This window comes from Canis lupus, chromosome X, assembly GCF_048164855.1.
Source record: "Canis lupus baileyi chromosome X, mCanLup2.hap1, whole genome shotgun sequence".
In the NCBI taxonomy this organism is placed as follows: Eukaryota; Metazoa; Chordata; class Mammalia; order Carnivora; family Canidae; genus Canis; species Canis lupus.
Genome location: NC_132876.1, coordinates 108142353 through 108159244, shown reverse-complemented (window position 1 = coordinate 108159244; position 16892 = coordinate 108142353). Strand labels below are relative to the sequence as shown.

General features: G+C 35.8%; 1 long non-coding RNA gene across 1 annotated transcript in view; it reads left to right on the top strand.

Moving 5' to 3' along the window:
* LOC140628650 (uncharacterized) overlaps positions 1–16580 on the top strand; it is a 42207-nt gene extending 25627 nt beyond the window's left edge. The window contains exon 3 of the long non-coding RNA XR_012026678.1: positions 16432–16580. This is a non-coding gene — a long non-coding RNA (uncharacterized lncRNA). The remainder of the gene's footprint in view (positions 1–16431) is intronic.
* Positions 16581–16892: the final 312 nt, after the last annotated feature.

Here is a 16892-nt window from a genome sequence, read left to right as displayed (position 1 = left end):
GTTTTCCATTCCCTTTCAATTTTAAGAGCAATTCCAGTAACTAACTATAAATTGCTTTAGAATCAAGCCTAAGCTAGTATAAAATCAGAACTGTAATATCAGATCCAAATCAAACCTCTTTTCTTCCTCCAATTCAGACCTGACCCATGGTCCTATAGCAAGGATGGCGATTACTTGATCCATTCCATTACTCTCTGTTAGCTTTTTTCTTTTCTCCCAGACATCATAGATTACTCCAGGAAGTGTCTTGCTTTTGGAAGTCATGAAGTTAGAAGCAAATTACGATCTTTTTTGATAATATATGCCCTAAAATCCTGTGGGACCAATATCAAACTCTCCTAAGAAATACCCACAGAAATATTCTGTGTTATTATAGGCCTATGAGTTTCACAGTTCTGTAAGCATCCACTTGAGAGTGAGTTGCCAATCTCTGTTTTTTTCCCCTAACAGCTCCAGTGTCTTAAGTAGAGTTCTTTCAAAGAAAATCCTGAGATAAGGATTCAAGTGCAAGTAGTATATTTGGAAGGTAATCCCAGGAAACATTGGCAGGGGAGAAGGGAAGTGAGACCAAGAAAGAAAGGAACCCAATATATGATATGTAATTAACAAAGCTACATCACTGGGCAACTGGGGCTGAGGAAACTCAGGAGCTGATATAAAACATCAGCCTCAAAGTTCTACATGAGATGCGAAGGAGTTAAGGTATTTATACACAAGTGCCAGAGAGTCATTGGCTAAGAGCTATTTTCCCAGTATTTTCAGCTTGCCCTGTGCTAAGGCAGAGAAGCTATTTGCAGGTTCAGAAAAACAAAACAAAAGAAAACAAAACATCCAGGTGAAGAGTACCAATATGTGACTGAAAACAAGCCAGAGCACAAGAGAGTGAAAATTCCTGAATACACCTCACTAGTTCAATAATTCACTAAAATCTTTTTTTAAAGATTTTTATTTATTTATTCATGAGACACACACACACACAGAGAGAGAGAGAGAGAGAGAGAGAGAGAGAGAGAGAGAGAGGCAGAGACATAGGCAAAGGGAGAAGCATGCTCCCTGCAGGAAGGCCAATGTGGGACTTGTCCCAGGACTCTGGGATCACGCCCTCAGTCAAAGGCAGACACTCAACCCCTGAACCACCCAGGTGTCCCAACAATTCACTAAAATCTTACAAATTGCTTCCTTTATAGAACATCACTTATAGTAAGCTCTTCTCAAATCATTTAAATTTCTTTATGGGTTGGTTGGGGTAATGAGGATGAGGGTCTACCTCTTGTTAAACCCTGAGAGAATGTCTGGCAGTATCTTGGCCCTGATGTTAGAATGGGGGATATTTAATACCTGCTGTCCTCAGTTTGGGAACTTTAATGGAAATTCAGACAACAGAAATATTTTTCAGCCTCCTATTACAGAGGCTTTACCATATAGGAGAAGTAGTAGGACAAACTGAACAGTGGTCCAAAAGAAGAGAGAACCAAAATATATGTGCAATGAAGTAGCACTGTTTATAATTGTAAAAAGAAAAAAAGGAAAACCTAAGTATCTGCTGTAAGAAACAGGTTAAATAATTATTGTGCCTCTACATATGGTAATTTATCAAGTATGTAATACTTTCAGAAAATGAGTCTGATCTGTGTATACTAACTTGAAAAGGCTGCTAAGTAAAACATCAAACATCACATTACCGAATATAGAATAATCTTAATTATTATATATGCATGTGTATATACACACACTCATGTACATATATATTCATGCTTTGATACACACACACATATATATGAAAATGTAAATATATATTCCATCCCTGCCCCCTCCCACAATCCTTTCCCCCTTCTAATGAGGGTTTTTATGTGTTTGTGTCTTTCAAATCCTGAGTCTTTGTAGTGCTGTCCAGAGATAATGGGAGGAAATACTAACTTAGACTAGCTTAGAGACTCTCATTTGATTCACATTAGGCAGAGTGTGACACTACCCGGGGAAGAAAGAAGTGGGCTGTAGTTTGTAAGAGAGAGAGATGTCATGGTGGCTTTGAGGGAGAGAATTGTTTAAAGAATTTTTGGAAATCTTGCTGTTTGTATATGCGCTGACGGGGATGTTATTCCTTACTCCTCGTTCTCTATTCAAGAGGTTTTAGTGAAAGCACACATTAGAATTCAATGTTTTAGGAAGTTAAATTTGGATTCTTTAAAATATGATATTGCAATGAGATCAGTTTACAGTAGTTGCAGAAAGGCTTTGTCTTATTTGTAGGATATATATTATATACACATTTCATATAATACATATTTCATATATATGAAATGTATATTATATATGAAATGAATGCACTTTTATTACATATTATATTACATATTACATAGGGTTAGGGTTACTGTAATACTTTTTATTTATCACATGTATTTTATATGCATAGAAAATATCTGTAAAAATCATTCAACAAATTGCTGATAGCCAGAAATGGTTATTTCTGGATAATTAGGTTGGGTGGGAATGTTGGAGAAGAATCAAAATTTATACTTTAAAATTATAGTTTCCTCTATACAATGTGAATTTTTCACAAGGTTATATTCCTTTTACAACTAAACAAAAACAGGGCAGCCCCAGTGGCTCAGCGGTTTAGTGCCGCCTGCGGCCTGGGTGTGATCCTGGAGACCCGAGATCGAGTCCCATGTCAGGCTTCCTGCATGGAGCCTGCTTCTCTCTCTCTCTCTCTCTCTTTCTCTCTCTCTCAATAAATAAATCTTTAAAAAATAACAAAAACAGCAACAAAGGAAACAAAAAGCATGATCTATTCTAGAATCAACTGGTAAAGCAGTGGTATGGCTGGGCAATAAGTTCTTGAGATGGGAGGAATGTTTTGAGATGAGACTAAAATGGTAACACGAAAAGAGATTATATACCTTCATCTGCCTCATGGAGAGCTATGAACTTAACCCTGTTGGCAATAGAGGGCCGTTAGAGGACATTTTACCCTGATATGATTTGATCAGAGCTGTGATTTAGAGGGCAAAACTTCCCTTCACAATGATTTTCTAACATCCTTTTATTTACTACCTTTTCCAACTGTTCTTTACTTCTTTCATTTTTGGCTTATTCTAGGTTTTCTTTTTTTAAAGATTTATTTATTTATTCATGAGAGACACAGAGAGAGAGGCAGAGACATAGGCAGAAGGAGAAGCAGGCTCCTCGCAGGGAGCCTGATGTGGGACTCAATCCCAGGACCCTGGGATCACACCCTGAGCTGAAGGTAGACGCTCAACTGCTGAGCCACCCGGGCGTCCCGTATTTCTAGGTTTTCTAAGTAACTATATCATGAACACATTAACTTGGGGAGACCTGAATAAATTATGTGTAGTAAATCCTGTAAAAAAAAACTATATACATGGGCAGCCCCCGTGGCTCAGTGGTTTAGTGTTGCCTTCAGTCCAGGGTGTGATCCTGGAGACCCAGGATCTAGTCCCATGTCAGGCTCCCTGCATGGAACCTGCTCCTCCCTCTGCCTGTGTCTCTGCCTCTCTCTCTCTCTGTGTGTGTCTCTCATGAATGAATAAATAAATAAAATCTTTTAAAAAATATATACATAATTATTATTATGATTATTATTTTATTATGTCATCCAGCCTTAATTCATGTCTTATGTATTCGAATCACTGTTTTCTGATTTATTTCAAGGTTGCCAATTATATATTCTTTTTTCAGTATCTCTCAGATCACTCTTTCATTACAATAAAAGTTGACTAGAAGTGTGGGGATGGGTGAAATAGGTGAAGGGAATAAAGAAGTTCAAATTTCCAACTGTTAAATAAGTAAGTCACAGGATGTAAAGTACAGCATAGGGAATATAGTCAGTAATATTGTAATAAAGTTATATGGTGGCAAGGTAACCAGACTTACTGTGGTCATGGTTTCATAATGTATATAAATGCTGAATCACTATGTTGTACCCCTAAAACTAACATAATATTGTATCTCAGCTATACTTCAATAAAAATCTTTTTTTAGTTGTCTGGAGTTTTAAATAATATATCCACCACCATTTATTTATTCTTTTTAAAAAAAGATTTATTTATGAGAGAGAAAGAGAGAGAGAGAGAGAGGCAGAGACATAGGCAGAGGGAGAAGCAGGCTCCATGGAAGGATCTCGATGCGGAACTTGATCCCAGGACTCCAGGATCACACCCTGAGCTGAAAGCAGATGCTTAACTGCTGAGCCACCCAGATGCCCCTTTACTTATTCTTTCAAAGTCTGTGCATGCCCTCCCTTTCTGCTTTGTGTACTGCTATTTGCAAAATCTAATTATGGTTTGTTATCATTGTCTTTTATCAAACAAATTTGGCAAAGGGAGAAGGGATGCACAAATACCAAAAAGTGCCCTCTGATATGTGCTTTTAGAGGCTTGTGCCAGGAGAAAGAGGGGATTCAGAGCAAGAGCAGACTTGTGACTAGAAAGAAGTAAAGTAACTGAAAGGCCTATGTAATGTCAATATGTATTTTCTAATCAGGTAAACTTTCGCAAGTCTTCCATGACCTTCCAAAGCTCAGAGAAAAGAGAATATTTAGCATTAATAAATCAAATTTCTAGCAGACAGCAAAAAGTAGCCATGTACCTGAGGCAAAAGGAAGAAAGCCAAAGGAGAGGTAGTCCAATCTGTTTTGTTTTGAAACATTGAATAGATCCCATTTTTGCTAACAAGAAGGGGAGACCATTTAATAAAGACATTAATCAAACTCCCACTCTTTTTTAAAAAAAAAACTCCCACTTTTTTAAAAGAAAGATCTGCATAAGCTAAGACTTGAGCTATTTAAGAAGCTGTTTTCTCCCCTCTTGAAGGGCTTAATGGGAATTCATTTCACCTTCAATTAAATCCAACCTCAGTGCTTACTGCAGACCAGAGGCTTATCCTAGATAATAATTCAGGGAAGCAAACAAATTTGCTGGATTCTCCTATTAAGAAATCTTATTCTATATTAGTCTCTTGGAGAAATCATAGGTAGAATACTTCCAGAGAAATATAAATGACGACACTTTGGTCCTCATTTACCTTTCTGGGCATGGTGAGCCAGAGATTTCTTGCTGCTTTTTTTCTGTTGGTTGTGCAAATGTGTTCTATGAGCCTGTTTTAAAGCTAGCAAAGGCTTTTCTATTCAGATTTGCCTGTCATGAAATCTGTTTATGCTCATTTCAACCTTCTTAAAAATCGTTTTAGAATTGTCACTGATATTTTATACATTGCTCATGGATATCCATTTCATCTTCAAATGAAATCATCCAGCTTAACTTTTTAGGGGCACAAAATTTGAATAAGGAGAAGCTAGTATTTAAAACAAAACTGAACAGAACAAAAGCATTACTTTGTGACTCATGAGGTTGTGGAGGGGGGCGTTTATGGGTATGGTATCTTCTGGAAGGCTAGAGATTACAAAACGGAAAGTTTAAAAACAAATGTAAGAAAAGAAAATTTTTAAGACTTCCATTTCAGGCTGTAGGTCAGATTATAGAGCATGAATTAGCCTCTCTACTGACACATTAAAGTGCTGGATAAAATAGAAAGGGCATCATCATTGTGTGCTCAAATAAAAGCAGAGAATTAAAGAAGCTCCCTCTGCCCAAAAAAGAGTTAAACCAAAATGGGGGGGGGGGAGAAGAAATAGATAAGTGGGAAGGAGAGTGCCAAAGTGGCATTCAACCAAGTCTTGGGTCTTTGCCAAGCCTTGCAAATTTTGAGCTTCTTCCTTTCACAACTGCACAAGGTGTGGAAGACAGAACCAGTGTCATTCTAAGTGGAGTTTGCAGTTAGTCGTCCCCCACATATAAATGGTCTCCAAAGGACCACATCCACCACAACTATGGGAGAAAAGTGAATGGAAAATCAAACCCCACTACAGAAGGAGACAGAAAACTTGCTTCTATTGATAAGCAAGTTGACCCTGCTACTAGATGACAGTAACATGAAATATCTCTGAGAATTCACAATCATAAGAAAGTCCTCTCTAGCGTTTACAGTTTAAATTCATACTACTTATATGGTCCAAAAACCTCAAGTGGAAAATTAAATTTAACATAATCCAGGTTTTGTACCACTCCCAGCAGACTGCAAAAACAAATAGAAAGACCTTGATTTCAATTCAGACTTTGAAGAACTAGTAAAAATAACATTCTAAGGAAAATGATTATTTCAGAGTTAAAAATCACAAAATTTATCAGAAATAAAGCACCATGAGTAAGAACCAGAAAAACTAACAGGCAATAGAAACAGACATATAAAACCTGAGATATTAGAATTATCATAGAAACATAGAAGATACTTATGTTTATAAAAATAAAATAATAGGGTGAAAGCAGATATGAAAATAGTCAACTAGCACTTCTAGAAAGGAAAAATATGATCTGGATTTCTTGTAACTTTTCATTTTAAATAATTATATATTCACAGGGCATTGCAAAGGCAGTACAGAGAGGTCCCACATACCCTTCACCCAATTTCACTTAATGGTACATCTTACATAACTATAGTACAATGTCAAAATCAGGAGATTGACCTTGGTATAAATTGTGCATATAGTTCTATGTCATTTTATCAAATTGATAGATTCTGTAACCACCACAGCAATCAAGATTCAGAACTATTCCATTACTACAAATATCTCCCTTTATACTTATAGCTACCCCCTAAACCTCTACCATCTCTAACCCCTGGAAACCACTTAATCTGTTTTCTTTCTCTATAATATGGTCACTTCAAGAATGTCATAAAAATGGAATCATATAGTATGTGACCTTTTGAGTGTGGTTTTTTCCAGTTAGTATAATGCCCTTGAGATTCATCCAGGTTGTTGTGTACATCAATAGCTTGTTCCTTTTTATTGCTGAGTAGCATTCAATAGCATGGATGTACCACAGTTAGTTAAACCATTCAATAACTGCAGGACAATTCTGTAGTTTCCTGGTTTTGACTATTGCAAATAAGCTTCCATGAACAATCATGTACACATTTGTGTGTGTGTGTGTGTGTGTGTGTGTGCATGTGGAGATACAGGTTTTCATTCTTCTAGTGTAAATGTGCAGGAATGTGATTGCTGGGTCACATGGAACAAGTTTGCTTAGTTTTTTAAAGAAACTGCAAACTGTTGTCTAGAATGGCTGGCCACACCATTTTATATACCCATATTTTCCCATATCTTCACCAATATTCGGTGTTGTCAACTATTTTGTCATGAAAATGAAAAATAAGCATTTATTTTAGGTTTATTTGCAAACAAATATTATCTTCAATGTCTGTTCAAGTGTGATCAATACCCATGGGAAGCAGCACAACATCAAGATGAAATGGGAAGGTCACAGATTCTAGAGGTAGAAAATCCAAGTTCAAATCCCAACTGTGCCAATTAGCAGTAACTGAGTAATCTTAACCTAGTGAATCCACATCTTCTTCTCATCTATGAATTCAGTAAGTTTTCTCTATGCTCATCATAGGGAAATTTGAATACCTTATCTAACATTTTACAACATTGTCATGAGGCAAGAATTATAGTTTCCATTTTACAGGGAGATCTCTGACTTCTTTATTGAAACAATAACCTCCCTTACACTCCACATTTCCTTTCCCCTATTTTCCTTCTTCATTGCTCTCTATGGCAAAACTCATCATCTGATATATTTATCAACTTGCATTTTAAATTGGAGTATAATTGAGATACATTATATTAGTTTCAGATGTATAACATGATTTGACATTTGTATACATTGCAAAATTATCACCACATTGTCTATTTACCATCTGTCACCATACAAATTTACATTTTTTCTTCAATTGAGAACTTTTAAAATATAGCAACTTTCAAGTTTGCAATACAACATTACTGACTTTAATCCTCATGCCATACATTACATCCTCATAACTTAATTTTTAACTGGAAGTTTGTACCTTTTAATCCCCTTCACCTATTTCACCCACTCCTGAACCTTCCTCCCCTCTGGTGACTACTCATCTGTTTTTCATATCTATAAGTTTTATTGTTTTGTTTGTTCATATGTTTTGCTTTTTAGATTCCAGATACAAGAAAAATCATACAGTATTTTTCTTCCTCTGTCTGATTTATTTCACTTAGTAAAATGCCCTTCAGTTTGCGCTATTGTAAATGGCAAGATTTCATCTATTTTTATAGCTTAGTAATATTCAATTGTGTATATATATCCATTCCATATATATATTATATATATATATATATAATATATATATATATATATATAACATCTTCTTTATCCATTCATCCATCAAAGAACATTTAGGTTGTTTTCTTATCTTGGTTATTGTAAATAATGCTGCAATGAACATGGGGGTGCATCTTTTCAAATCAGCATCCTCATTTTCTTCAAATAAATACCCAGAAGTAGAATTTTGGATCATATGGTAGTTCTGGTTTTAATTTTTTGACGAATGGCTTTACCAATTTACATTCCCACCAACAGTGCACAAGGCTTTCCTTTTTTCCACATCCTCACTGACATTTGCTATCTCTTCTCTTTTTGATAAAAGCCATTCTAACAGGTGATAGCTCATTGTGGTTTTGATTTGCACTTTCCTGATAATTAGTGATGTTGAGCTTACTTATTCATCTGTATGTCTTCTTTGGAAAAATGTCTATTCAGATCCTCTGTCCATTTATTAATCTGATTGATTTGTTGTTATTGAATTGTATGAATTCTTTATATATTTTAGATATTAACATTTTATTAGGTATGATTTGCCAATTTCTTCATCCATTCAGGAGGTTGCCATTTTTTTTTTTAAGAAAGAAGTACAAATGTTTCAAAAAGATGGGAGGGCACAAAGACCAGGCTTCAAGGATGAGGCTTTAGATTTAGGGGCATGTGATATATACAAAAGTTGGAAAAATTCAGCATCTAAACAGCCACTGCTCTCCTGTGGCCTGGGTGCTCTTCCTTCAGGGCCTCAGAGTCCTGCAGCATCCCACCTGCGGCCCACCCTGGCTTGGCACCCAGACTGCAGAAGGCAGGAGATGCCATGTTCATCTAGGGCCATACCTAGTAGGTTGCCTTTTAATTTTGTTGATGGTTTCCTTCACTATGCAGAAGCTTTTCAGTTTTATGTAGTTCCATTTGTTCATTTTTGCTTTTGTTGCCATTACTTCTGGAGTCAGATCCAAAAGGATATCATCAACACTAATATTGACAAGCTTAACACCTATGTTTTTTTCTAAGAGTTTTATGGTTTCTGGTATAAAGTCTTTAAGACATTTTGAGCTATTTTTTGTGTATGGTGTAAGATAGTGGTCCATCCATTCTTTTCATTTCTTCTTTTGTATATGGCTGTCTAGTTTTCTCAATGCCATTTATTAAAGAGACTGTCCTTTTCCCACTGTATATTCTTGCCTCTTTGGTCATAAATTAATTCATCATATATGAATGGGATTACTTATGACCTCTCTATTCTGTTCCATTGACTACATGTCTGTATTTATGCCAATACCATACTGTTTTAATTACTATAGCTTTGTAATATGGTTTGAAATCAGGGAATGTGATGTCTCCAGCTTTGCTCTTCTTTCTCAGGATTGCTTTGCCTATTTGAGATCTTTTGTGGTTCCATATAAATTTTAGGATAGTTTGTTCTATTTTTGTGAAAAATGTCATTGGACTTTTGATAATAATTGAATTGAATCTGCGGATTGCTTTGGGTAATATGAACATCTTAACAGTATCAATTCTTCCAATCAATGGGAATGGAATATCTTTACATTTATCTATGTTATCCTCCATTTCTTTCATCAGTGTCTAATAGTTTTCAGTGTACAGGTCTTTCACCTCCTTAGCTGTATTTATTCTTAGGTATTTTATTCTTTTTGATGCAGTTGTAAAAGGGATCATTTTCTCAATTTCTCTTTCTGATAGTTAATTGCTAGCGTATTAAAATGCAATAGATTTTATATATTGATTTTGTATCCTGTAACTTTCTGAATTCATTTTTTAGTTCTAATGGTTTTCGGTAGAGTCTTTAGGGTTTTCTATATATAGTACCCTGTCATCTGCAAATGATGACAGTTTTACTTCTTTCTTTTCAATGTGGTTGCCTTTTATCTCTTTTTCTAGCTCTGGCTAGGACTTCCAATACTATATTAAATAAAAGTGGTAAGAATGACCATACTTAGTCGTGTCCTGATCTGAAGGAAAAAGTTTTTAGATTTTTTACCATTGCTCAAGATGTTAGCTATGCGCTTGTCATACATGGTCTTTATTATGTGAAGGTACTTTCTCTCTATACCCACTTAGTGGAGAGTTTTTATCACAAATTGAGTTGCATTTTGTCAGATGCATTTTTCTGCATCTCTTTCTTGAGATCATAGGATTTTTAGCCTTCATTTTTTTTGTTTTTTTTATTTATTTTTATTTATTTTTATTTTTTTATTTATGATAGTCAGAGAGAGAGAGAGAGAGAGAGAGAGAGGCAGAGACACAGGCAGAGGGAGAAGCAGGCTCCATGCACTGGGAGCCCGACATGGGATTCGATCCCGGGTCTCCAGGATCGCGCCCCGGGCCAAAGGCAGGCGCTAAACCGCTGCACCACCCAGGGATCCCTAGCCTTCATTTTTTTAAAGTGGTGTATCATATTCATTGATTTTTGGATGTTGAACCATTCTTGCATCACTGGACTAAATCCCACTTGATCATGACACATGATCATTTTGAAGTATTGTTGAATTCAGTTTCTGATATTTTGTTGATGATTTTTGTATCCACATTCACCAGGGATGCAGACTTGCAATTTTCTTTTATTGTGGTGCCTTTGTCTGGTTTTGGTATCAGAGCAATGCTGACCTTGTAAAATGAGCTCAGAAGAATCCCCTCCTCTTCAATTTGTACATGTTTAATAAATAACCCTGAAAATATAGTAGTTATTTAATAAATAACCCTGAAAATATAGTATCATGACCTATAAGTTTAGGTTTAAATAATACTAAACTTAAAGTGTCATATTCTCCTCAGGATTCCTGAGTCTCCCTTTGACTACCATGTCAGCCTGTAGTCTGGGATGAATCAGGATCTAAATGCAGAGCCAGATGTCTACAACCACAGAAACCTGAATTTATTCTTTTATAGGAATCTCTTTTAGAGATAAGAAATCTGTATTACAAGTATGTTCTGAAGGAGAGGAAAGTAGAGGGAGAGAGAAACTTGCTTAATGAAGCCAAGAACAGAGTTAAACAGGCATCAATAATCAAACACTGTTCAGTTTTGTGAGTGGTACTCTGATTGGTGAGGCAATAAATAATATCTAGTCCTGATCTTCAAAAAGTGTATAACCTAATTCAGAAAATAAGAACTAATAAATATTTTATGGGGAATTAAATAATTCCCTATTACATGCATAAAACTATAAATCAAAAATATAAGAAAATTCCCAGTATAGCATATGATTATTAACCAGCTGCATATAATTCAGTAATTCCAGAGGATCTCCCAAAGATGGAGTAATTCTTTTTTTATTGAAGTATAATTGACATGTTATATTAGTTTCAGGTTTACAACCTAGAGATTCAAGAATTCTATATATCACTCAATGCTTACCACAGTGATTCACCATACAACATTATTACAGTATTATTGATTATATTTCCTATGCTGTACTTTTCCTAAAAAATGGAATGATTCTTGTGACGTACTGCAGAGGGCTGTAGATTAGGGGACTTTGTTGACTCCTTCAGGTACACAAAAATTATCCAAAGGGGATGCAGCCATGGATAGTTTTAAAGAAATCAATATCTAGACCTTCAACTCTCCTGTGTATTCTGTATTCCTTCCTAAAATTGGTCTGACCAAGAATGTGCTCGCCATCATTCTGCTTTTCCTTTCCTATTTTTGCTATTAGGCTCATACTTCTCCCTTTTATAAAAATAAGCCTGTTTCTCAACCATCCTGAACCTTACTACTGAGTACCCTGGGTGGGGAAACTTCCTTGGTGCCCAACAAGGGGACAATTTGAAATACTAATTTCATTGTTGTAAAGTGCATGGTTCTAATGAGAGGATAAGATACTTTGCCAAGTTGCAACTTCCAATTCTCTTTCTTCAGCAAAATTGAAAAAAGTACTTAAGTTGTTGGTTGACAGATCATGAAAAGTAGCTTTTAATAATAAAGCACATGTGATTTTTGACACAGAACTCAGAAGACATTCAAAGAACTGAGTGGCATTGCTATACTAAGGTCCTCCCTTTCTCATCTCCTGCATGTGCACAAGCTTGCTTAATACTTACATATATAACATGTAAAACTGGAAAATAAATGATGCTGACTCTTGTCTCATTCTAGCAATAAGTTGCAGTCATCCTTAACATATAATTAAATGAAAAAGACCCATTCTCATCATTAAGAGATGCATTTTCATTGAAACTTTGCATTTTATATTTGATGATTATAAAATTTTGTTAACATATTTATATTTTTTTTCTGGGTATTTACTAATATTTGCAAGTCAGGTTGTTTGGGAATTCTCAAACTCCATAAGAATAATAAGGCTCTCTCACACTCCTGCCACAAACATACTTATTATGGTTGCATTTTAAAGTTCTTTTAAATTTTTTAATGACTAAGAATGGAGATTATTGTTGAAAAGCTTCAATGTATCAATTAAAATTGTCACCAAAGCAATGGTTATAAAGGCTCATCATGCTCTGTGGGGCAAGTATGTGGGTTAACACATGGCACTGGCAAGAGTTAGACATCAGCCAAGGTTTGTAGCCATCTGAAATATTTTCTTTTGTTGTAATTCAGTTTTCCTTAGTCAGTGCCTCATTTCCAGTTTGTTTTGTCTTATAAGTCAGAACTATTCTCAATCCTATATCAGCTATAGTTTCAATAAAAAGTATGCCAAGACATATCATATTTTGGCTCTAATTAACTTGGGTCCCATGAAGTGCCCTGGTAAATGGATGGAATGACAGAGGTGTCAGGGAATGTACAGACTTGAGGTAGGCTGGTTGGTAACACACAGAGCCACCAAGACAGGCTTATCTAGGCCAGACAGTGACTGCAATTTAATTAGAAAAACAGTAGGGAGTGGCATAAGCATCAATCAAGAATCAAATTTAGACATGAGTGATCAGATCCCCTGTGCTGAGCACAAATCAGAGACATTTAGGGGCTATCCTAAATAGGCAAGGAAACATAATTAAGAGGAGAATCATTCCTTCAAAACAGGGAAGGCCTCAAATTCTGTGGAGGACAAGGTGGGGCCTAAGTAAATAAATATGTTACTATTATAAGGCAAAATATGCTGACTGTCTTAAGAAAAGTTGAGCCAAGTTTTCATAAGGATTTATATATTTTTTTGGTGAAGTCAGAAAAGGGCTTTTCCAAGATGGAACCTTGAGATGGACAAGATGGTTAGGCCTTAACATTTCTGTTTTTAAGGAAAGTTCTGCAATACATTTCTTTTGTGCCCATAATCCTTCACCACTAATATTGTACTTAGAAGCCTGGTAGGAGATCATGGTTTGAGAAGAAATGCTCAGAGAAAAATTTTTCATGACAAAGGTGGTGGAAGCACATTAAGATCTGGAATTTCCAGTTGTCCAATGTTTGGGTAGGCTGTGTAATAGTATAACTATCCTCCAATATTCCTAAGCCTTAAGCTAAAGAGTGATATAGGCAAAAACTTTCATTCATAATTGTTTTGGGGAATCAGGAAAAGGGTTAGTGGTCCATTTTAGGGTTAGCAAAGAGGGAAGAGACCTAGCATTGGAAATGAGACATAAGAGTACAGAGCTGTGCTATACAATACATTAACTACTAGATACATCTGGATATTGAACACTGGAATCATAGCTGGTAACACATGTTGAAATAATATTTGGATATATTGGATTTTAAAGATATAATATTAAATTTATTTGTTTAATTTTGCTTTTCTTAATGTAGCTATAAGAAAATTAAAAATTATCTATGTGGCTTTCATTATATTTTTAAAAATTTTTTTTAAGATTTTATTTATTTATTCATAGAGATGCAGAGAGAGAGAGAGAGAGGCAGAGACACAGGCAGAGGGAGAAGCAGGCTCCATGCAGAGAGCCTGATGTGGGACTCGATCCCGGGTCTCCAGGATCATGCCCTGGGCTGCAGGCAGCGCTAAACCACTGTGCCACCAGGGCTGCCCTTTCATTATATTTTTAATGGACAGTATTAAACAGAGAATGCAGAGAAATGTAGGTATTAGAGAAGAGATGACTAGAAGAAATCTATGCTTACTTAAGAATTCCTAAAGATACTGGGAAATGCTAAGTCTCCCACAATATGGGATATGAACTCAAGTAATTTTGTTTGTTAAATTGACACGACCCTCCCAAAGTTGAAGAAATATGGGACTGCACAGTTAAGGGATTATGTAAATAAAAATTTTTAATCCAATGATTTATTCATATTTTAATAAATGATATAATTTAAAATTTGCTAATGAAAGTTGGAAATAATTTCAGTATTTAAAAAATACCTATATATTCTCATAAATCAAAATAACTATAAAGATGTTTCCATTTCTCTCTTTATAAACACTGAAATTATCCCCTCACAGTTATTCACAACATAACATCTCTGGTAGGAGAGAAAAAACAAGAGGTAGTCAATAAAACAGCTTGATAGGTAGAGTTGATCCTGACCTTTCCCCTCCCTGACTAAAGCAGGAGGTCCTAGAAGAAACAGCATGGTAGAGTCAGCCCTTAGTTCTATAGAAAATAATAAATATTATAACTGTTGCTTATGTCTCTTCTTCCTCTCACCTGGATTACAGTGGTGAGTAGTGGGACTGTTAAAAACAGTGCCATTATTATCTGGGAAAACTCTGAAAAAGAGGTTGTACAATGATGTTTTAGTGTATTTTCCCCAAAAAGTAGCACTGGTTTTTGTATGTAGATATGAAGAAAAGGGTTATAGAGCCAATATTGGAAATCATCTATTATGTAAATCCCCCAGAAAAGTTAAAAGAAATGAGTGTAGAATAGTGGGATTTTAAGTATATTGCAAAAGGCCACTACTACTTGCAATTAATCTATGTGAAAAACTATGTCTGAATTCAGATATAGTTTCAGATTCAGTTGGCCCACCTTCAGTACTTCAGATAGAACCCTTTATAGGCTGGACAACAAGTTGATACTTAGACAAACATCCAGTGTAGATTCTAAGACAACCAACTTGTACTGCTTGGAAATTCTTATATCTAACCTTACAGAAAGGTAGAAGAAATGATGTATTTCATTTCCTTTGAGCTGTTAGAATGAAAAATATGTTCAATAAACATAAAAATATGTTTCAATAAAAAGAAGTTACTGGAAAATGTGTTCAATACTACAATTAGAGTTCAGAATGCATAGCCCATTTTCTATTATGGGATTATGAGAAAGGTCCTACTAACATCATAAATCTCTCTATCCCTTCTTCTTGTTTCCTTTTCTCTGATACTCTTATTTCTTTTTTAAAAATATTATTTATTTATTTATTCACGGGAGACAGAGGGGTAGAGAGAGAGAGAGGCAGAGACACAGAGAGAGAGAGAGAGAGAGGCAGAGACACAGGCAGAGGGAGAAGCAGGCTGCATGCAGGGAGCCTGATGTGGCACTGGATCCCAGAACTCCAGGACCACGCCCTGGGCCAAAGGCAGGCACTAAACCGCTGAGCCATCCAGGGATCCCCAATACTCTTATTTCTTCATCAACTTCTCTCTCCTACTCCTCCCAGAAATATTCTTTCATAACCCTCAGTCATCCTGGAATATTTTCCTCTTATTTGGCAACGAGTAACCATGACACCTATTAACTGTCTTTTTTAAAGATTTTATTTATTTATTTGAGGGGGGGGGAGAGGGAGTAAGGGTTGGAGTAGAGGGAGAGGAACAAGCTGACTCTGCACTGAGCTCAGAGCCTGATGCAGAGCTTGATCTCAGGATGCTGAGATTATGACCTGAACTGAAATCAAGAGTTAGGAGCTCAAAACAGACTGTGCCATCCAGGCCCCCCAACACCTGTTAACTATCTTTATTACAATGATGTGTGTGTGTGAACTATTTAACACCATTGTTTAATATTTTTCCAAAAAAGTGACTGTAGCATCCAGTTTGGGTTGCCTCTCTGGGAGACCTGCTCCCTTCTTCCTTTCAAATAATACAGGACTACATGGCTCCTCCATGTGGTGCTTCAGTATTTCAGGGAAGGCTGGCTCCATCACTAGCCTTAGTGGGTGGCTCCTAAAGTGAGCAAGCTGATCATAGTGATTCTACCGTCAACTGATCCTGGTCAGTGACTGGACAGTGAGATGTGAAAGGAAATCTTGTCTTCTGGTCAGTTGTAGGGGGATAAATCTAGGAAATGCTTCTTAACAAGAAATAAGAAACATATAAGCACTTTTTTTCTTCCTCTGAACTTAGGTATACAAAAAGGTGATGATGGAGCTACTGGAGCCATTCTACAACCATGAGGGGAGCTACAGTCCAGAAAATAAAGAACAAGAGTTCATGATAAAATAAATCATTGAACAATTGAAATAATAAACTGTGGGGCATCCTATCTCTGGACATTTTGTTTTATGACATAATAAATACCCTGTGCTTAAATAATTTTGAGTTGGGTTTTCTGTTACTTGCAGCCAAAATCATCCTAATGGATGTGACAATGTAGTATGTAACTTTGAAAACTGATGCTGTTTAAATCATTTTATCTGTTCTTGTATGCCATAATAATATTAATAGTTCTTGTTTTCTTCCAGTTTACAAATGGCCTTAAGAAAATTTCCAAGTTTGGGTTTAAAATGGATAATCCAATGAATAAATAAAATTTTAGACTTTTAAGGTATAGAAAACAAACTTTTCTCTTTCTTTCTTTGTCTCTC